Raw genomic sequence first — 24,078 nt, forward strand, 5'->3', positions numbered from 1 at the left:
TTTTTTTTTTTTTTTTGAGCAACTTGAATCTTTACTTACTTATTTTTTAACACCCAAACCATTTTTATTGGGGTATAGCCAATTAACAATGTTGTGGCAGTTTCAGGTGAACAGTGAAGGGATTCAGACATACATATACATGTATCCATTCTCCCCCAAACCCCACTCTCATCGAGCCTGGCACATAACACTGAGCAGAGTTCCATGTACTATACAATAGATCTTTGTTCGTTATCCATTTTAAATATAGCAGTGTGTACATGACCTTCCCAAAGTCCCTAACTATCCCTTCCCCCCAGCAACCATAAGTTTGTTTTCCAAGTCTGTGAGTCTCTTTCTGTTTTGTAAGTTAACTTGTATCATTTATTTAGAGATTCAACATATAAGGGATGTTATATGATATTTCTCCTCTGTCTGACTTACTTCACTCAGTATGACACTCTAATTCCATCCATGTTGCTGCAAATGGCGTTATTTCATTCTTTTTAGTGGCTGAGTAATATTCCATCACATATATGTAGTACATCTTATATATCCATTCCTCTGTCAATGGACACTTAGTTTGCTCCCATGTCTTGGCTATTACAAATAGTGCTACAATAAACATTGGATGCATGTGTCTTTTCAGGCCATGTTTTTCTCTGGATATATGCCCAGGAGTGTGTGTGTTCATTCTTAAAGGATGCTGAAATTAATTTTTAAAAATTCTTCCTCTCCCCAAAGAGTATGCAAATTAATTTTCAAGTGTTTGGGAATTTTTTCTTTTGAGTTATGTTTCTCATTTGAAGAAACTGGGTACTCTTCCTTCCCTTTAAACTGAATAATGTGGAACATATGTGAATAAGATTACATCAAGTCTCGAGATATTAATGTTCAGAAGCAATTGAAGTCTTTCACATAGAGTTCCAAATTAAAATACCTTATTTCAATATAATGCATATCGTGTCCTGATATTGCTATACTACTCACATTCCTACTTGACAATATTCCCACTCTAAAGTAATTTTTAACCTCAAAATTTCTAGATTGCTTAATTTCCACCAAGTGCTAAAAGTCTAGGAAACTCTACTAACTAAAGGCAAAGTAAATTCTAGACACACAATTTGAGTTAACAGTTTCCTGGTGGAGCTGCCTCTGAGGTCTCAGCTCCTAGAATTAGACCCACCCACCAGTAAAGGCATGGGCTTCCCTGGTGACTCAGCAGTAAAGAATATGCCTATCAATGCAGGAGATGTGGTTTCAATCCCTGGGTCTGGAAGATTCCCTGGAGAAGGAAATGGCAGCCCACACCAGTATTCTTGCCTAGGAAACCCAATGGACAGAGGAGCCTGGTGGGCTACAGTCCATGGGGTTGCAAAAGAGTCGACATGACTGAGGGACTAAACAACAACAACCAGTTGAAGTACACCCTGATGGGAGAGCTTTGGAGCAGACAGTCCTCTTTTAAGTTGCTGGGCTAAAGTATAGAGCACCATAATATCTACAGGCCCCAGAAATAGATAGATTCAAACAGTTGATATCATTTGGGTTCTGTCACTCAGAGTACGGTACCCTACAAGAGGGGAAACAGGGAACTCGGAAAAAGGTAGTGTGGAAGTCCTAGTAGGCAGAAAATCAATATCAGGGATGCCCATCAGCAAGTAAACTTAGCTACCTGGCTGGCATTCAGGAATAGAGTCCAGTCTCTGAGAAAGGTTGACAGTAGAGATGGATAATAAAAAACAGGACTCACATTGTTGAAGATACTAAGTCAGATACCAGCCACAAGGACGCAAGGCAGAAATATAATTGAACAAACTGAAGCATAAGCAGGTCTTAGAAAATGAGAGGCTTGTATAAGAATTTGAGCATTTAGTCAGAGCTGCTGCTGCTGCTGCTAAGTCGCTTTAGTCGTGTCCCACTCTGTGCGATCCCATAGACAGCAGCCCACCAGGCTCCCCCGTCCCTGGGATTCTCCAGGCAAGAACACTGGAGTGGGTTGCCATTTCCTTCTCCAATAGTCAGAGCTAGAATAGAACCAAATGTTGACACTGAATCCACCTAAAATACAGTTCCTTTGCTAAGTTTAGGATTAGCCTCTCTGTCAAAAACGTTATTCCCTTTCATGTCCTGCCCCATTCCCCTCTGGATTAAGTTCAGTTCAGTTCAGTCACTCAGTCCTGTCCGACTTTTTTGACCCCATGAATTGCAGCACGCCAGGCCTCGCTGTCCATTACCAACTCCTGGAGTTCACTCAAACTCATGTCCATCGAGTCGGTGAGACCTTCCAGTCATCTCATCCTGTCACCCCCTTCTCCTCCTGCCCACAATCCCTCCCAGCATCAGGGTCTGTTTCAATGAGTCAACTCTTCGCATGAGGTGGCCAAAGTAATGGAGTTTCAGCTTTCGCATGAGTCCTTCCAATGAACACCCAGGACTGATCTCCTTTAGAATGGACTGGCTGGATCTCCTTGCAGTCCAAGGGACTCTCAAGAGTCTTCTCCAACACCACAGTTCAAAAGCATCAATTCTTTGGCACTCAGCTTTCTTCATAGTCCAACTCTCACATCCATACATGACCACAGGAAAAACCATAGCCTTGACGGACCTTTGTTGGCAAAGTAATGTCTCTGCTTTTCAATATGCTATCTAGGTTGCTCATAACTTTCCTTCCAAGGAGTAAGTGTCTTTTAATTTCATGGCTGCGGTCACCATCTGCAGTGATTGTGGAGCCCAAAAAAATAAAGTCTGACACTGTTTCCACTGTTTTCCCATCTATTTCCCATGAAGTGATGGGATCAGATGCCATGATCTTTGTTTTCTGAATGTTGAGCTTTAAGCCAACTTTTTCACTCTCCACTTTCACTGTCATCAAGAGGCTTTGTAGTTCCTCTTCACTTTCTGCCATAAGAGTGGTGTCATCTGCATATCTGAGGTTATTGATATTTCTCCTGGCAATCTTGATTCCAGCTTATGCTTCTTCCAGCCCAGCGTTTCTCATGATGTACTCTGCATATAAGTTAAATCAGCAGGGTGACAATATACAGCCTTGATGTACTCCTTTTCCTATTTGGAACCAGTCTGTTGTTCCATGTCCAGTTCTAACTGTTGCTTCCTGACCTGCATACACATTTCTCAAGAGGCAGATAAGGTGGTCTGGTATTCCCATCTCTTTCAGAATTTTCCACAGTTTATTGTGATCCACACAGTCAAAGGCTTTGGCATAGTCAATAAAGCAGAAATAGATGTTTTTCTGGAACTCTCTTGCTTTTTCGATGATCCAGTGGATGTTGGCAATTTGATCTTTGGTTCCTCTGCCTTTTCTAAAACCAGTTTGAACATCTGGAAGTTCATGGTTCACGTATTGCTGAAGCCTGGCTTGGAGAATTTTAAACGTTACTTTACTAGCCTGTGAGATGAGTGCAATTGTGTGGTAGTTTGAGCATTCTTTGGCATTGCCTTTCTTTGGGATTGGAATGAAAACAGACCTTTTCCAGTCCTGTGGCCACTGCTGAGTTTTCCAAATTTGCTGGCATATTGAGGGCAGCACTTTCACAGCATCATCTTTCAGGATTTGAAATAGCTCAACTGGAATTCCATCACCTCCACTAGCTTTGTTCGTAAGCCCACTTGACTTTGCATTCCAGGATGTCTGGCTCTAGGTGAGTGATCACACCATCATGATTATCTGTCGTGAAGACCTTTCTAAGGCCCACTTGACTTTGCATTCCAGGATGTCTGGCTCTAGGTCAGTGATCACACCATCATGATTATCTGTCGTGAAGACCTTTCTAAGGCCCACTTGACTTTGCATTCCAGGATGTCTGGCTCTAGGTCAGTGATCACACCATCATGATTATCTGTCGTGAAGACCTTTCTTGTACAGTTCTTCTGTGTATTCTTGCCACCTCTTCTTAATATCTTCTGCTTCTGTTAGGTTCATACCATTTCTGTCCTTCATCAAACCCATCTTTGCATGAAATGTTCCCTTGGTATCTCTAATTTTCTTGAAGAGATCTCTAGTCTTTCCCATTCTTTTGTTTTCCTCTATTTCTTTGCATTGATTGCTGAGGAAGGCTTTCTTATCTCTCCTTGCTATTCTTTGGAACTCTGCATTCAGATGCTTATATCTTTCCTTTTCTCCTTTGCTTTTCGCTTCTCTTCTTTCTACAGCTATTTGTAAGGCCTCTTCAGACAGCCATTTTGCTTTTTTGTATTTCTTTTCCATGGGGATGGTCTTGATCCCTGTCTCCTGTACAGTGTCACGAACCTCATTCCATAGTTCATCAGGCACTCTATCTATCAGATCCAGGCCCTTAAATCTATTTCTCACTTTCACTGTATAATCATAAGGAATTTGATTTAGGTCATACCTGAATGGTCTAGTGGTTTTCCCTACTTTCTTCAATTTCAGTCTGAATTTGGCAATAAGGAGTTCATGATCTGACCCACAGTCAGCTCCTGGTCTTGTTTTAGCTGAGTGTATAGAGCTTCTCCATCTTTGGCTGCAAAGAATATAATCAACCTGATTTCGGTGTTGACCATCTGGTGATGTCCATGTATAGAGTCTTCTCTTGTGTTGTTGGAAGAGGGTGTTTGCTATGACCAGTGTGTTCTCTTGGCAAAACTCTATTAGCCTTTGCCCTGCTTCCTTCTGTGTTCCAAGGCCAAATTTGCCTGTTACCCCAGGTGTTTCTTGACTTCCTACTTTTGCATTCCAGTCCCCTGTAATGAAAAGGATATCTTCCTTGGGCGTTAGTTCTAAAAGGTCTTGTAGGTCTCCATAGAACCGTTCAACTTCAGCTTCCTCAGCATTACTGGTTGGGGCATAGGCTTGGATTACTGTGATATTGAATGGTTTGCCTTGGAAACGAACAGAGATCATTCTGTCATTTTTGAGAGTGCATCCAAGTACTGCATTTTGGCCTTTTGTTGACCATGATGGCTACTCCTACTTAGAAAACAGGTAATCAAAACTAAGGAAAACCTTCTGGGGCCTTCTCAGATACAGAAGTCCCTCTGTGTCCCCCATTCCTTGTCTGCAGGAAAAAAGCTTCAGTTCCCAAGTTCCAAAGAGTGGACACATAAGTTAACAATTACAGAAGTGAAGGAATGAAGAAACAAAGGAAAAGCAGTCCATCAAGAAAAGGATTGATAGGGTTGCTGTGTGCCCACATTACTCCATGGGCAGTGGGAGATGCTGTAGAAATTGTACTCGGAAACAAGAAAGAAGAGATTTGTCAGTCAAGACTGACAGAAAAATTAATTTTATTAAGCTCAGACTCTTCTACAGATGGTGAATATCTGCAAATGAATGTTCACAAGCTCCTGTGATTGGAGGTGTGCTCCAGGATTGGTTGCTGATTCTGGAAGGCTCACCTCCCTCCTCCTGTGCCCCTCACCCCATCTGTTTCTGTAGGCTTTGATTGCCATAGACAAGCCCTTCAGATCAGTGCTTTTGAAGGACTGAGGGCTACTGTTGCACAGATATCAAGCCCTGAGCCTTTGCAGTGGGAACACTGACTCCAAGACCCTAGACTACCAGAAAACTAACCCTAGGGAGTACCAAACAGTGAGAACTGACACAAAGGAAACCACTTGAATACAAGACCCAGCATCACCCAACTACCAGTAGTACCCTGTGCAGGATGCCTCATCTAAACAACTACAAAAAAATACAAAACCAAATCATCAGCAGACAGGGTTACTACCTCACTCAGCCTTGTCCATCAGAGGAAAAACAAACAAACAAACGAACAGAAACTCAGCACAAATCTCACCCTATACAAAGTTTACACAAACCACTGGACCAACATTAGGAGGGCAGAAACCAAAAGGAAGAAAAATATTCAACAGTGAACTCTGGGAAAAGGAGACCTCAAACACAATGAGTCCAAAAACAAAAATAATAATGAAAATGCAGATAAATACTACACAAATTAAGGAACAAAACAGAAACACAGAAGTCCAAATAAATAAAGAGGAAATAGGCAAACTCCCTGAAAAAGAATTCAGAATAATGATAGTAAAGATGATCAAGGCTTTGACCATCAAGATCATCAAGATGACAACAAAATGGAGAAAATGCAAGAATCAATTAACAAAGACCTAGAAGAATTAAAGAATAAACATACAGAGACAAACAACACAATTACTGAAATTAAAAATACTCTAGATGAAAGGAATCAATAGCAGAATATCTGAAGCAGAAGAGTGAACCAGTGAGCTGGAAGATAAAATGGTGGAAATAACTTCTGAAGAGCAGAATAAAGTAAAAAGAATAGAGAACTGAGGATAGTCTCAGAGACCTCTGGGACAATATCAAACACACCAACATTTGAATTACAGGGGTCCCAGAAGAAGAAGAGAAAAAGAAAGGATATGAGAAAATTTTTGAAGAGATTATAGTTGAAAATTTCCTCAACATGGAAAAGGAAATAGTCAATCAAGTCTAAGAGGCACAAAGAGTCCCATACACAATAAATCCCAGGAGAAACATGTCAAGACACATACTAATCAAGCTAACAAAGACTAAACACAAAGAAAGAATATTAAAACAAGCAAGGGCAAAGCAACAAGTAACATACAAGGGAAACCCCATATGCTTAACAGCTGATCTTTCAGAAGAAACTCTGCAGGCCAGAAGGGAATGGCAGGATATATTTAAAGTACTGAAAGGGGAAAATCTACAACCAAGATTACTGTACTCCACAAAGATTTCATTCAAAATTGATGGAGAAATAAAAAGCTTTTCAGACAAGCAAAAGTTAAGAGAATTCAGTACCACCTAACCAGCTTTACAACAAATATTAAATGGACTTATATAGTCAAGAAATACGAGAAGAAAAAAGATCTACAAAACCCCAAACAATTAAGAAAATGGCAATAGGAACCTATATATCAATAATTACTTTAAATGTAAGTGGATTAAATGCTCCAACCAAAAGACACAGACTGGTTGAATGGATACAAAAACAAGACCCATATATATGCTGTCTACAAGAAACCCACTTCAGACCTACAGACACATATAGACTTAAAGTGAGAGGATGGAAAATATATTTCATGCAAATAGGAAGCAAAAGAAAGCTGGAATAAGAATCCTCACATCAGACAAAATAGACCTTAAAATAAAGAAGATTACAAGAGATAAGGAAGGACACTACATAATGATCAGGGGATAAATCCAAGAAGACATAACAATTGTAAATATCTATGCACCCAACATAGGAGCACCTCAGTACATAAGACAAACGCTAACACACATAAAAGGAGAAATTGACAGTAACACAATAATAGTAGGAGACTTTAATGCCCCACTCCCACCAATGAACAGATCAGTAAAACAGAAAATTAATAAGGGAACACAAGTCTTAAATGATACATTAGATGAAATGGATCTCATTGATATCTTCAGGACATTCCATCCAAATGAAGAAGAATACACCTTCTTCTCAAGTGCACGTGGAACATTCTCCAGGATAGACCACATCTTGGGTCACAAATCAAACCTCAGTAAATTTAAGAAAACTGAAATCATATCAAGCATCTTATCTGACCACAACAATATGAGACTAGATATCAATTACAAGAAAAAAACTGCAAGAAACACAAACACATGGAGATTAAATAACACATTTCTAAATAACCAACAGGTTACTGAAGAAATCAAAAAGGAAATTTAAAAAATTTCTAGAAACAAATGACAATGAAAACACAACAACTCAAAACCTATGGGATGCAGCAAAAGCAGTTCTAAGAGCAAAGTTTATAGCAATACAATCCTCAAGAAACAAGAAAAACATTGAATAGACAACCTAACTTTACACCCAAAACAACTGGAAAAAGATGAACAAAAAATCCCAAAATTAGTAGAAGGAAAGAAATCATAAAGATCCGAGCAGAAATAAATGAAAAAGATGATAGTAAAGATAGTAAAGATTAATAGTAAAAATTAATAAAACTTAAAGCTGGTTCTTTGATTAGAAAAACAAAATTGATAAATTTTTAGCCAGACTCATCAAGAACAAAAGAGAGAAGAATCAACTTAACAAAACTAGAAATGAAAAAGGAGGGGTTAAACAGACAATGCAGAAATACAAAGAATTCTAAGAGACTATTATGAACAACTACCTGGCAATAAAATAGAAAACCTGGAAGAAATGGACAAGTTCTTAGATAAGTTCAATCTTCCAAGAATGAACCAGGAAGAAATAGAAATTATGAAACCCAAACAAGCACTGAAATTGAAGCTGTGATCAAAAATCTCCCAAAAAACAAAAGCTCAGGATCAGATGGTGTCACAGGAGAATTCAATAAACCATTTAGAGAAGAGCTAATGCCTATCCTTCTAAACTCTTTCAAAAAATTGCAGAGGAAGAAAGACTTCCAAATTTATTCTACGAGGCCACCATCACCCCAATATCAAAACCAGACAAAGACAACACAAAAAAAGAAAATTACAGGCCAATATCACATATGAACATACATGCAAAAATCCTCAACAAAGTTTTAGCAAACAGAATTCAGCAACACATCAAAAAGCTCACATACCACGATCAACTTGCATTTATCCCAGGAACGCAAAGATTCTTCAATATACACAAATCAATCAATGTGATACACCATATTAACAAATTGAAAGATAAAACCCATATGATCATCTCAATAGATGCAGAAAAAGCCTTTGACAAAATTCAGCACCCATTTATGATTAAAACTTCAAAAAATGGACATAGAAGGAACCCACCTCAACACAGCAAAGGTCATATATGATAAGCCTACAGCGAACATTATTCTCAATGGTGAGAAACTAACAGCATTGCCCCTAAGATCAGGAACAAGACAAGGGTGTCCAATATTGTTCAACATAGTTCTGGAAGTCCTAGCTATAGCAATCAGAGAAGAAGAAATAAAAGGAATCCACATTGGAAAAGAAGAAGTAAATCTCTCACTGTTTGCAGATGCCATTATACTGTACATAGAAAACCATATTTATGTACCCATAATGGTAGGGAAATAGATGGGGAAACAGTGAAAACAGTGTCAGACTTTATTTGGGGGGGCTCTAAAATCACTGCAGATGGTGACTGCAGCCATGAAATTAAAAGACGCTTACTCTTTGGAAGAAAAGTTATGACCAACCTAGATAGCATATTGAAAAGCAGAGACATTACTTTGCCAACAAAGGTCTGTCTAGTTAAGGCTATGGTTTTTCCAGTGGTCATGTATGGATGTGAGAGTTGGACTGTGAAGAAAGCTGAGCACTGAAGAATTGATGCTTTTAAAGTGTGGTGTTGGAGAAGACTCTTGACAGTCCTTTGGACTGCAAGGAGATCCAACCAGTCCAGTCTGAAGGAGATCAGCCCTGGGATTTCTTTGGAAGGAAGGATGCTAAGGCTGAAGCTCCAGTACTTTGGCCACCTCCTGTGAAGAGTTGACTCATTGGAAAAGACTCTGATGCTGGGAGGGATGGGGGCAGGAGGAGAAGGGGATGAAAGAGGATGAGATGGCTGGATGGCATCACTGACTCGATGGATGTGAGTATGAGTGAACTCTGGGAGTTGGTGATGGACAGGGAGGCCTGGCGTGCTGCGATTCATGGGGTCGCAAAGAGTTAGACAAGACTGAGCGACTGAACTGAACTGAACTGAATGGTAGTATCAGAAAATGACTAGAGCTAATCAGTGAATTTAGCAAAGTTTCGAGATACAAAATCAATACACAGAAATCATTTGCATTTGTATAAACTAACAATGAATAATCATAAAGAGCAATTAAGGAATCAATCCCATTCACTATTGCAACAAAAAGAATTAAATATCTAGGAATAAACTTACCTAAGGAGACAAAAGAACTGTACACAGAAAATTATAAGACACTGATGAAAGAAATCAAAGATGACATAAACAAATGGAGAGATATTCCAAGTTTCTGGGTAGGAAGAATTAATATTGTGAAAATGACTATACTACCAAATGCAATCTACAGATTCAATGCAATCCCTATCAAATTACCAGTGGCATTTTTCACAGAATTAGAACAAAAAATTTCACAATTCATATGGAAACACAAAAGACCATGAATAGCCAAAGCAGTCTCAAGAAAGAAAAAAGCAGCTGGAGGAATCAACCTTTCTGACTTCGGATTATACTACGAAGCTACAGTCATCAAGACAGTATGGCACTGGCACAAAAACAGAAATATAGACTAATGGAACAAGATAGAAAGCCCAGAAATAAGCCCATGCACCTATGGGTACCTTATTTTTGACAAAGGAGGCAAGGATATACAATGGGGCAAAGACAGACTCTTCAATAAATGGTGCTGGGAAAACTGGTCAGCTACGTGTAAAAGAAATTAGAACACTTCCTAACACAATACACAAAGATAAACTCAAAATAGATTAAAGACCTAAATGTAAGATCAGAAACTATAAAACTCTTAGAGGAAAACATAGGCAGAACACTTGATGACATAAATCAAAGCAAGACCCTCTATGACCCACCTCCTAGGGTAATGGAAATAAAAATAGATGTAAACAAGTGGGACCTGATTAAACTTAAAAGCTTTTGCACAACAAAGGAAACTATAAGCAAGGTGAAAAGACAACCCTCAGAATGGGAGAAAATAATAACAAATGAAACAACTGACAAAGGATTAATTTCCAAAATATACTAGCAGCTCATTTAACTCAATGCCAGAAAAACAAACAACCCAATCAAAAAGTGGAGAAAAGACCTAAACAGACATTTCTCCAAAGCAGACATACAGATGGTTAACAAACACATGAAAAGATGCTCAACATCGCTCAATATTAGAGAAACGTAAATCAAAACCACAATGAGATATCACCTCACACTGGTCAGAATCAGTCAGTCCAGTTCAGTAGTTCAGTCGTGTCTGACTCTTTGCAATCCCATGAACCACAGCAAGCCAGGCCTTCCTGGCCATCACCAACTCCCAGAGTTTACCCAAACTCATGTCCATTGAGTTGGTGATGCCATCCAACCATCTCATCCTCTGTTGTCCCCTTCTACTCCTGCCCTCAATCTTTCCCAGCATCAGGGTCTTTTCCAGTGAGTCAGTGCTTCACATCAGGTGGCCAAAGTATTGAAGTTTTAGCTTCAACATCAGTCCTTCCAATGAAAACCCAGGACTGATATCCTTTAGGATGGACTAGTTGGCTCACCTTGCAGTCCAACGGACTCTCGAGAGTCTTCTCCAACACCATAGCTCAAAAGCAGCAATTCTTCAGCACTCAGCTTTCTTTATAGTCCAACTCTCACATCCATACATGACTACTGGAAAAACCACAGCCTTGACTAGACGGACCTTTGCTGACAAAATAATGTCTCTTCTTTTTAATATGCTGTCTAGGTTGGTCATAACTTTCCTTCCAAGGAGCAAGGGTCTTTTAATTTCATGGCTGCAATTACCATCTGCAGTGATTTTGGAGCCCAGAAAAATAAAGTAAGCCACTGTTTCCACTGTTTCCCCATCTATTTGCCATGAACCGTCATCAAAAAGTCTACAAACAATAAATGCTGGAGAAGGTGAGGAGAGAAGGGAACACTCTTGTGCTGTTGGTGGGAATGTAAATTGATACAGCCACTATGGAAGACAGTATGGAGATTCCTTAAAAAACTAGAAATAAAATCACCATATGGCCCAGAAATCCCACTCCTAGGCATATACCCTGAGGAATCAAAAATTGAAAAAGATACATATATCCCATTGTTCATTGCAGCACTATTTACAATAGCTAGAACATGGAAGCAATCTAGATGTCCATCAACAAATGAATGGATAAAGAAGTTGTGGTACATATACACAATCGAATGTTGCTCAGCCATAAAAACGAACGCAGTTGAGTTAGTTTTGATGAGGTGGATGAACTTAGAACCTATTAAACAGAGTGAAGTGAGTCAGAAAGAGAAAGATAAATATTGTATTCTAATGCACATATATGGAATCTAGAAAAATGGCACTGATGAATTTATATACAGGGCAGCAATGGAGAAACAGACATAGAAAATAGACTTATGGACATGGGGAGTGGGGAGGAGAGGGTGAGGTTTATGGAAAGAGTAACACAGGAATTTACATTACCATATGTAACACAGATGGCCAACGGGAATTTGTTGTATGGCTCAGGAAACTCAAACAGGTGCTCTGAATCAACCTGGAAGGGTGGGATGGGGAGAGAGATGGGAGGGAGGTTCAAAAGGGAGGGGATTTATGTATACCTATGGCTGATTCATGTTGAAGTTTGACAGAAAACAGCAAAATTCTGTAAAACAATTATCCCTCAATAAAAAATGAATTAAAAAGAAAAAAGAAAAGAAAAGCATTGATAGCTTAAACAATGTAACAGTTCCTCCTCAAGGGATAGACCTAACAATCTGACCTATATCCTTGAGTTGTTTTGCAGAAATTAAGACTCCCACCCAGGTGGAAGATGATGACTACATGCTAACCACAGCACAAAGACCCCAGACTGAATGTAATGAGAAAGTTGATGACTAAAATTCCCAAAATATCACCCTGTTAACTTATTAACTACTGATCAGAAGAAAGTTCATGAGCTGACCACACGCCCTTCAACACCCACCCTAATACTGCCTTTTAAGACTTCTTCCTTGAGAGTTCAGGTCTCTAGAATATGAGCTCCCTATTCTCCTTGCTTTGTGCCTTGCAAAAAATGCTGTACTTTCCTTCATAATATCCAGTGTTAATGACTGGCTTTGTTGGGCATAGGATGATGGAACCCCAGTTTGGTTTGGTAACAAGGTGGCTTGATGCCGAATCTCATAGTATTGGGCTAAAGCCTCTTAAACCTCTTCTGTTCAAGGTCTGGACAGGACAAAAGGATAAGCTAAGTTCACAGTTAGGACCAAGTAGAGAAGAAGAGTACTATAGACACTTGGCATCAGGTAAGATCTGACTGATGATAAAGTAAAGGAAGGGCCTACCTATGTACTAAGTGCGGAAAATTTTTCAACAGATGGGAATACCAGAACACCTTACCTGCCTGCTGAGAAATCAGTATGCAGGTCAAGAAACAACAGTTAGAATCAGACATGGAACAATGGACTGGTTCCAAATTAGGAAAGGAGTATGTCAAGGCTGTATATCGTCACCCTGCTTATTTAACTTACATGCAGAATACATCATGCAAAATGCCATGCTGGGTGAAGCAGAGACTAGAATCAAGATTGCCAGGAGAAATATCAATAACCTCAGATATGCAGATGATACCACTCTTATGGCAGAAAGCAAAGAGGAACTAAAGAGCCTCTTGATGAAAGTGCAAGAGGAGAGTGAAAAAGCTGGCTTAAAACTCAACATTCAAAAACTAAGACCATGGCATCAAGTCTCATCTCTTTCTCTTTGGTTGCTAAGTTGTGTTCAACTCTTGCAACCGCATGGACTGTAGTCCCCCAGATTCCTCTGTCCATGGGATTCGCCAGCCAAGAATACTGCAATGGGTTGCCATTTCCTTCTCCATCACTTCATGGCAAATAGATGGGGAAACAATGGAAACAGTGATAGACTTTATTTTCTTGGGCTCAAAATCACTGCAGATGGTGACTGCAGCCATGAAATTAAAAGATGCTTGCTCCTTGGAAGAAAAGTTATGACCAACCTAGACAGAACGTTAGAAAGCAGAGACATTATCTTGCCAACAAAGGTCCATAGTCAAAGCTATGGTTTTTCCAGAGTCATGTATGGATGTGAGAGTAGGACCATAAAGAAAGCTAGGCACCGAAGAACTGATGCTTTTGAACTGTGGTGCTGGAGAAGACTCTTGAGAGTCCCTTGGACTGCAAGGAGATCAAACTAGTCAATCCTAAAGGAAATCAGTCCTGAATATTCATTGGAAGGACTGATGCTGAAGCTGAAAATCCAGTATTTTGGCTGTCTGATACTAAGGACTGACTCATTGGAAAAGACCCTGATGCTGGGAAAGGTTGAAGGCAGGAGGAGCAGGGGACTACAGAGGATGAGATGGTTGGATGGTATCACCTATTCAATGGACATGAGCTTGAGCAAGCTCCAGGAGTTGGTGATGGACAGGGAAACCTGGCAGATTGCAGTCCATGGGGCCACAAAGAGTTGGACACAACGGAGCAACTGAACTGAACTGAGCTATGTACTGGCCTTTTGAAATAGGCCTTGAAAAGAGAACATAATACCTAAAACTTAACAACAAAAGGAAAATCACTTGAACTGTTAGGCTACTTCTAAGAAAAAGAAGACCTCTTAGTAAGGGAAAGTATTCAGTGGGATTAAGAAATAATCAAGGTGGGAGAAAATAATAGCAAATGAAGCAACTGACAAACAACTAATATCAAAAATATACAAGCAACTCCTGCAGCTCAATTCCAGAAAAATAAACTTCCCAATCAAAAAATGGGCCAAAGAACTAAATAGACATTTCTCCAAAGAAGACATACAGATGGCTAACAAACACATGAAAAGATGCTCAACATCACTCATTATCGGAGAAATGCAAATCAAAACCACAATGAGGTACCATTTCATGCCAGTCAGAATGGCTGCGATCCAAAAGTCTACAAGCAATAACTGCTGGAGAGGGTGTGAAGAAAAGGGAACACTCTTACACTGTTGGTGGGAACACAAACTAGTACAGCCACTATGGAGAACAGTGTGGAGATTCCTTAAAAAACTGGAAATAGAACTGCCTTATGACCCAGCAATCTCACTGCTGGGCATACACACTAAGGAAACCAGAAAGGAAAGAGACACGTGTACCCCAATGTTCATCACAGCACTGTTTATAATAGCCAGGACATGGAAGCAACCTAGATGTCCATCAGCAGATGAATGGATAAGAAAGCTGTGGTACATATACACAATGAAGTATTACTCAGCCATTGAAAAGAATACATCTGAATCAGTTCTGATGAGGTGGATGAAACTGGAACCTATTATACAGAGTGAAGTAAGCCAGAAAGAAAAACACCAATACAGTATACTAACGCATATATATGGAATTTAGAAAGATGGTAATGATAACTCTGTATGTGAGACAGCAAAAGATACACAGATGTATAGAACAGTCTTATGGACTCTGTGGGAGAGGGAGAGGGTGGGATGATCTGAGAGAATTATACATGTTTTATTGAAACATGTATAATATCATATAAGAAACGAACCGCCAGTCCAGGTTCAATGCAGGATACAGGATGCTTGGGGCTGGTGCACTGGGACGACCCAGAGGGATGGTACGGGGAGGGATGTAGGAGGGGGGTTCAGGATGGGGAACACGTGTACACCCATGGCAGATTCATGTTGATGTATGGCAAAACCAATACAATATTGTAAAGTAATTAGCCTCCAATTAAAATAAATAAATTTAAATTTAAAAAAATTACACACACACAAAAAGAAAGAATCAAGGGCTTCCCAGGTGGCACAATGGTAAAGAATCCTCCTACAATGCAGGAGACACAAGAGATGTGGGTTCGATCCCTGGGTTGAGAAGATCCTCTGGAGTAGGAAATGGCAACCCACTCCAGTATTCTTTCTGAAAAATCGCATGGTCAGAGTAGCCTGGCAGGCTACAGTCCAAAGGGTTGCAAAGAGTCAGACACGACTGAGTACATTCCAAAAAAATCCAATGATCATATTTTTAAAATATACTCTCTTTAGCTTTCCTTTACACATAATAATGTATGAAAGAGTCAATAAAGACTATAATTAAGGACTTTTTCTAAGTTTAGGATGGGTCAGGGATTAGTGTTCTCTTCCTAAACACTAATTTATCAAGTGTTTCACAGAAATTCCCACCTAGGAAGTTGCTTGGCACATTTTTTCTCTTGACTCATTGTCTGACTCACCAGTGAGATAAACTGTGATGATTCTGGAAATCTCTGGGGTCCACCATTTACCTCCTCTCCCCATATCATTGCTCAATTTCTGGGTCTAGAGTAGGAAATACACTAAAAGATTCAATATATTTTAAGTGGGATGTAAGAATTAGCCTTGTTGTCATAGACTTGCTATCCTGATTCCTGGGTGGCCATATGTTAGTTCCTAACCCTATCAACTTAGATACATTTCAACTTCTGGTCTTTAATTTCTGCCCCCTAGTATTCCAGTTTCTTGCTGGGATGGAGCTTTAGGCACTAAGACTCATTCCACTTGGCTGGACAGCTGACCTATCTCTGGATCTGGATTCCTGAGAGTATGAATCCTATTTCCTATACTTTCAGCTTCTGATTAAAATTGTTTTCGAAGATGATGATAACTCTAAGCCATGGAAATGATGCCTGTTTATCTTGGAACACTTCTTACTGTGTGAATATTTGCCTGGAATAACAGTGAGACTGGCACCTTCTCATCCTTAGGGATTAGGGAGGATCTCCATAATGTCTTACATAGAGAAAAAAAGCAGAGATCTGGAACCTGACAGATTTGAGGTTCATCCCAGCTCTGTTACTTAATTTTAGATAAATTACTGAACTTCTCTAAGCCCATTTTCTCATCCATTAAAATGAGGAGTGAATCCTACTCATATGATAACTGTGAAAATTAAATGAAATTAAAAATGTATACCTGTGGCGGATTCATTTTGATATTTGGCAAAACTAATACAATTATGTAAAGTTTAAAAAATAAAATAAAATTAGGGAAAAAAATAAATAAATAAAAATGTAAAGCCTCTAATACAGTGCTTGCATGTAAAAGTTTTTTTAACAAATGATAGCTATTTTAATTACTAGCAAATGTAAGAAAAGGTAAATTCATTCAGCCCCAAAAATGCTTATTAAGTGCCTTTTAATTGCCAAATATTTTATTGAGCTCTGGAGGGAGGTAAAAAGGCAAAGATGACATGGTCCTCTGATAGGGAAAAAGAATAAGCCAATAGACATCTTCAACTAAATTTGTAGACAGTGCAATGGCAGACATCAGTCCAGAGTGACATGTATATTCCTCGGAGGAGTATCTGAACTGGAAGTTATAATCCTGTATGAGCATCCTAAAGAAGAAAGCTGATTAGTAAGAAAGGGGGATGAAAGGTGCTCCAGGCAGAAGCATGGAAGAATTTGGTGATTGGGAAATTCCAAATACTTTGTCAAGGTGGTTGGAAGATGGACTGGGAGTAGGGAAGTAAGTCGGCAAGGGAAATAGAAAGGTAAGTAGAGGTCTCTCCTGATGGCCCTATGGCCGAGCTAAGGAGTTTGAGATCCAACCAGAGGGCTGTAAGTGGCTGCTGATGTTTAAAGCAGAGGAGCAACATGATCAGATTTATGTTTTAGCAAAATTACTCCAAAGCATTTCCATTGTGCTGGATTTGAATAGCATTGAAAACAAAGGCAGAACCACCACAGTAGAAGTCCATATGCTACTCTTGAAGTATGCTCCCCTCTTTTTAATTCTATAATCCTTTCAAAATAATTTCAAAGGTACTAAGATAACGAAATAAAAACCATTTTAAACATAAAGTGTATTTCATTGTGAGCTTCTTGACTTTTTAAAAAACAAAATTATACATCTTCAATGATTAAAATGAAATTCTAAAATCCTGAAGTACATGCTTCCATATACTATGGTCTTAATACTGTGCATGTAACCCTAGTAGTCACAGGTCTGACTGAAAGTGACTTAATAAATAAAAATTTTATTTAATGTGAAATGCTTAGTCATCCAGAGATTAGTGTAGAGCTATATCTACAATTAACTCTATGTTTTTGACAACTGGTAAATTTTAAAATCTTAAAATTCTCAGTTTTGTAAAATACTCAGTACTTTCTCACATATATGTCACACTATTATTTTTAGGATACTGACAAGAAATTTAATTTTTGAGAAATGATTATAAAAGAATTTAAAGAACTGAATTATAAGAAAGGTATCTCTTGTATCATACTCACATACAATGAACTATTAGGTTAAAATATCAGATATTGGTTATACTTATTTCTTATGTGGTCAAACAAGTCACCCAGATCATACAGGAAAGGCATTTTCCAGCCAACACCCAGCTCTAAGTTGACCTGTTTCATGCTTATATTTTGCCATTTATCTTTCACCCCTAATACTGGCTTCACTTGTGTAGCAGACACTAAGGTAATCTCTTCAACAGCTATTCCACCTCTTGACACTGTACATCTGCCATTTGGTTTAAGGAACTGACCTACGCAAGTGAGGCAAGTCCTGATCAGTCTGCCTCAATCAATACAATCAGATCTTTCTTGCGTATTAGGTCTAGGACCTAATGCTTAAACCTGTCAGCACATGGAATTCCTTTAGAAACAGGAATAGGAACATAATTGTTCCTAGAACAATAAGACATGCCAAGAAAATTGTTTGGAGACTTCTGGGAAAAGTTCTTTCATTTATGAGTGACTCATTAGAAAATGGCTTAAAAAAAAAAACCAAATAAGCATGTAGCTTCAATCATTACTACCACCCTATAACTATGAGGAAACCACTTTAGGATATAACTGATATTATTCTGGGTCCTTGATGACATTGTTGAACTGAGTTTTAACCAAACCTGAAGCCCAGTCTACCTCTGGACTTTCAGTTATCTAACCAATGAACTTCCATACTGTTTATGCCACCACTTTCAGTTGGGTTTCTGTTATTTGCAGCTGAAAGTATTATAAATGTAGCAATTTTCTACCACTTTTGCCTACCACCTTTGTTTCTAACATGATGAACCCATTGGCTATTTTTCTTAGTCTTAACCTCAGCACTCATCTATCTAGACATTTACAGTGAACATTTTTGTTGTCTATCCAATATCCAGACCTACCTTCTTCCACTGGGTGATATCATGCAAGGATAGGTTGTATGAACCTGGTGCAGCCACAAAAGAAGCTAGCCTGAGAACACAGTTGATATGCTTAAAATGACAAAATAGAAGAATGGAAAAAAAACAAGGCCTTGATAATTAATGTCATTTAACTGATGAAACACTATTTCAGACTTCTATTATCTGAATAACAAATATTCTCATTGTTAAAGATAATTTGAGCTGGAGTATTCTATTGTTTGAATTTGAAAATGACTAAAGTATTGTAGCAATTTCTAGTACTAGAGAAAATGGCAGCAAGAATAAGAATGCTAGTATATGTTGACTACTTCTTATGGTTTTCACTAAAAATGCACAACAAGCGGGAAGCTTAGACTGAAAGGAGAGAAGGAAGTGGGAGGCAGTAATAGGAGATAAACTTAGTTGCCAAAGTTTCTCCTATGGCTCTCCTGCTAAATAACCTACATCAGACAAAGGCAGTTAGTTTTATGTCAAATACAGGTTTACAGAAGGGGCTTCTCTATCTACATTCATTGTTTTCAATTGTACTGGTGACATAGGTCATCAAAGTGTGAACCAGGGGGAATGGGTAAATCTCAGAGAGATGTCTATGGTTAGAAGACTGAAGTGCTCAGACCCAAGGACTGTGTCTAATTGGGTTTTCTGATCCTTTTTACTGATCTGTGGAATCAGCCAAAGAAATCAGGATCTACTAATTTCGCTAAGTCTCAGGGAAATTATAAGCCTGGCCAATTCACAGCAATGAACAATTCTACGACAGTTCAGTTCCTAAGGCACCCTTCCAGTCACTCAAACTCACACTAACAAAAAGTGCTAATCCAATACTTGTGTCAAATGTGTCTACAGAAGACAATGAAAAAGAAAGATGGTCTCAAAAGAATGGAACTAAGGGCAATAGAAGGCAATGTTGTTGTTTAGCGGCTAAGTAGTATCTGACTCTTTGTGGTGTCTGACTCTTTGCAAACCCGTGGACTATAGCCCATCAGCCTCCTCTGTCCATAGGATCTCTCAGGCTAAAATACTGGAGTGGGGTGCCCTTTAATGGAAGGCAACAGGTTATCCCCAAAACCAGAATCAGAGACTACCATCTGACTGGCCAAGGGACTCATCACTATTGGGTGGGCAGTCCTCTCTCTTCTTTCTAATAGGATACAATATGGGCTCTAGGCCAATATCCACTGAATGCCATTTCCATTCTCCCCTTTCCAAATAAGAGTTACATTTATATCTATTTTGTTCCTTCTCAATTATTTCATATTGAAAATGAAGTAGAAAATTTATCTTTAAGTCTGGGGTCCCTGGGTCACAAGGAGCCAAATCCAGACCTGATAGAGAACTCTTGGCCTTGGAGCTGGATGTGGTTACTGGCTGAGACTTTGGGTTGTCTCCCCTGGGGAGACAATGAATGTGTCTCACATAGGTATGGACATTTTTTTAGATTGTATGTGGGGAAAAGGATGTATGAAGTTTAACATAAAATAGTGTTGATTTTCTACTCCATATCCATTTTCCCTTCTTACTTATTGAACAGGTCCTACTTTTGTTCAGGTACCCACCCCTTTCTACATGTCCACATGCATCAGGAGAGACTGGTCTCATGCCCACTCCCATGAGGTAAATCCTGACTAGTCTAAGCTAGTCATGATTTTTCTGTTCTTCTTTCTGGTAACTGTTTTACACATGGGCATATTGAGCAATGACACAAGGAAAAGTTTGCTTTAAAACTTCTGGTAAAGATTTCCCTACTTTCTAAAAAATTATACAAGGAAGTCAGAGCTTCTCTCTGTGCACTTTATCATGTCTGGTCATGATACACGGGCCTGCTGCAGCCATCTGGTAACCATTTGGAGAGCTTTGTGCAAAGTATAAAGCTGACATACTTGGTGATGAAAACAATGGAAAGAAACAGGATCCTTTAGACAATGATTCAGACAATGAATTAAATAGTCTTACGAACTCTCTAGCTCAGGATTTCTTGTCATGTATAATAGGAAATATCCTTATGGTTTAAATCCATTTAAACTGAGAACATCTTTTACTCACAGTTCAAAGCATCTTCACTGATCTATCTCTGTTTTCACCTGATTAATATTTTGTAATGCAAACTTTTCTAGAGGCACTTTATGGAAGGCAGAGAGACTGGACGCTGACCTAGATACTATTTTCCAGTGTACTTTTTGGAGCATGAACACACTTATTCAGTTATGCCACACAAATACTAATTCAGATCCTAGACTCTCAGTATCTCTTATGAATTGTGACCCCCTAAAATTGATGTGCTGAAGTTCTAACCCTTCGTTCCCTAGAATGTCTTATTTGGAGATAGGGTCTTCACAGAGCTAATCAAGGTAAAATGAAATCTTTAGGATGAGTCCTAATTCAACATGACCAGTGCACTTAAAAGAAGAGGTATTTGGACACAGACACAGAAAGAAGGAAAATAATGTGAAGACACATGAGAAGAGAGTCATCTACAAGCCAAGGAGAGGAATACACTCTTCCCTCACGGACTTCAGAAGGAACCAATTCTGCCAATACCTTCACCTCAGACTTCTAGCCCCAGAACTGAGACAATACATTTCTGCTGTTTAAGTCACTCAATCTGTAGTACTTTGGTATAGTAGTCCTAGCAAACTAATAGTCTCTGTGCCATTTCTGCTAGGAACTAGGAAGTCTTTCTTTCTTAACAAATGCTAGTCACTTATTTACATATACAATTTAACTTGACAAGCATTTATATTATATAATTAATAGGTTATATTATAACCTATTAACGACTTGCAGGAAGTCATAATTCTTTAACAATTGAATTTTTTAAAGAAAACAAATTGATAAGTAAATAGCATATTCAGCCTTAAATGAGTATGCTGTTTTTGATGCTTTCATGTAAAATTAAGGTTCTTCGTTTAAAAAAAATATTAAAAATGCCATTTCAATGTTCAAATGTTTCCTTTCTTCCAGAAGAAATTTATGATTAGGAAAATTAAATAAAAATAAACCTCTTTATCTGAGAATGTAAATAGATGGCAATTATCATAATTAGAGAACTTCCCCAGTGGCTCAGCAGTAAAGAATCTGCTTGCCAATGCAGGAGACATAGGAACATTAGATGACAGAGAGGAACAAATTGGCAAGTTGGAAGACAGAACAGTGGAAATCACTTAAGCTGAATAGAAAAAGAAAACAATTTTTTTAAATGAACATAGTTTAAGATATCTATAGAACAAGTGTACTAACATTCACAGTATAAAGGTCCCAGAAGGAGAAGAGAGAATGTGGCAGAGAACATATTTGAAAACATAATAGCTGGAAACTTTCCTAACCTGGAAAAAGAAAAAGACACTCAGGTCCAGGAATCAGAGAGTCCCAAGCAGCATCAACCCAAAGAGGAAAATGTCAAGGCAGACTGTAATTAAAAAGGTAAAAAATTAAAGACAAAAAATCTTAAAACCAACAAGGAAAAAACAAGTAATGTACAAGGGAATTCCCATAAGGCCATCAGCTGACTTTTTAGCAAAAATCCTTGCAGGCAGCCAGAAGAGAATGGCGTAATAAATTTGAAGCGATGAAAGAGAAAAACCTACAACCAAAACTTCTCAACCTAGCAAGGCTTTCACTCAGATTTGAAGGAGAGATCAAAAGTTATATAAGCAAGCAAAAGCTAAAGGAGTTCAGCAACACAAAATCAGCTTTACAAGAAATGTTAAAGGGACTTCTTTAAGAGAAAAAAAAAGGCCACAACTAGAATTATGAAAATTATAAAAGGAAAAATCTCATTGGTAAAGGTAATTATATAGTAAAGATAGTAAATCGACCACTTATAAAGCTAGTGTAGAAAGCTTAAAAGATAAAAGTAGTAAAATCATCTATATCCAAAATAAGCAGTCAAGGGTATGTAAAACAAAAAGATGTAAAAGATGTAAATGTGGGTGGGGGTGGTGAGTGAAAATGAAGCGTTGTTAAAATACATTTGAACTTAAGAGGTGAACAACCTAAAATAATCATATACACTATTTATTTTATATATGTATATAAATTTATGATATTTAAACCTCACGGTAATTACAAACCAAAATCTGTAATAGATACACATACCAAAAAGAGAAAGGAATCCGAACATAACACTGAAGTTAGTCGTTAAATCAGGGGAGAAGAGAAGAAATGAACAGAAAAGAAGTACAAAAAGAATCCCCAAACAATTAACAAAATGGCAGTAAGTATCTACATATCAATAGTTACTTTAAATATAAATGAACTAAATGCTTCAATCAAAAGACACAGAAATGACACATGTATATATATGGCTGAGTCCTTTCATTGTTCACCTGAAACTACCACAATATTGATAACCTTAATACAAAACAAAATATTTAAAGTTTGGGAAAAACAAACAAACAAACAAAAAAGACACAGAGTGCCTAAATGGATACAAAAACAATACCTATTTGTATGTTGCCTACAAAAGACTCTTCAGACCTATAAACACACAGACTAAAAGTTGGGGGATGGAAAAAGGTATTCCATGCAAATGGACAAAAAAGTAAAGTTGGAGTAGTAATAATTATATTAGAAAAGTGTGTGTATTAGTTGCTCAGTCATATCCGACTCTTTGCAAGCCCATGGACAATAGCCCACCAGGCTCCTCTGTCCATGGGATTTTCCAGGCAAGAATACCAGAATGAGTTACCATTCCTTTCTCCAAGGGGTCTTCCTGACCCAGGGATAGAACCCAGGTCTTTTGTATTGCAGGCAGATTCTTTACCATCTGAGCTACAATGGAAGCTCATATTATACAAAACAGACGTTAAAACAAAGCCTGTAGTAACAGACAAAGAAAAACATTACATAATGATCACGAGATCAATCCAAGAAGAAGATATAACAATTGCAAACGTATATGCACCCAACATGCTGCTGCTGCTGCTGATGCTAAGTCGCTTCAGTCGTGTCCGACTCTGTGCGACCCCATAGACAGCAGCCCACCAGGCTCCCCTGTCCCTGGGATTCTCCAGGCAAGAACACTGGAGTGGGTTGCCATTTCCTTCTCCAATGAATGAAAGTGAATAGTGAAAATGAAGTCACTCAGTCATGTCCAACTCTTAGCGACCCCATGGACTGCAGCCTACCAGGCTCCTCTGTCCATAGATTTTCCAGGCAAGAGTACTGGAGTGGAGTGCCATTGCCTTCTCCGATGCACCCAACATAGGGGCACCTAAATATATTAAGCAAATATTAACAGACACAAAGGAAGAAACTGACAGTAACAGAACAAGAATAGGGAATGTTAA

General features: G+C 38.5%; 2 pseudogenes; both read right to left on the reverse strand.

The window, feature by feature from the left end:
* The window catches only part of LOC139185793 (craniofacial development protein 2 pseudogene), a 181,320-nt pseudogene that overhangs the window by 103,383 nt on the left and 53,859 nt on the right, over window positions 1-24,078 (reverse strand).
* The window catches only part of LOC139185792 (craniofacial development protein 2 pseudogene), a 62,011-nt pseudogene continuing 37,933 nt past the window's right edge, over window positions 1-24,078 (reverse strand).

This window comes from Bos indicus, chromosome 11, assembly GCF_029378745.1.
Source record: "Bos indicus isolate NIAB-ARS_2022 breed Sahiwal x Tharparkar chromosome 11, NIAB-ARS_B.indTharparkar_mat_pri_1.0, whole genome shotgun sequence".
In the NCBI taxonomy this organism is placed as follows: domain Eukaryota; kingdom Metazoa; phylum Chordata; class Mammalia; order Artiodactyla; family Bovidae; genus Bos; species Bos indicus.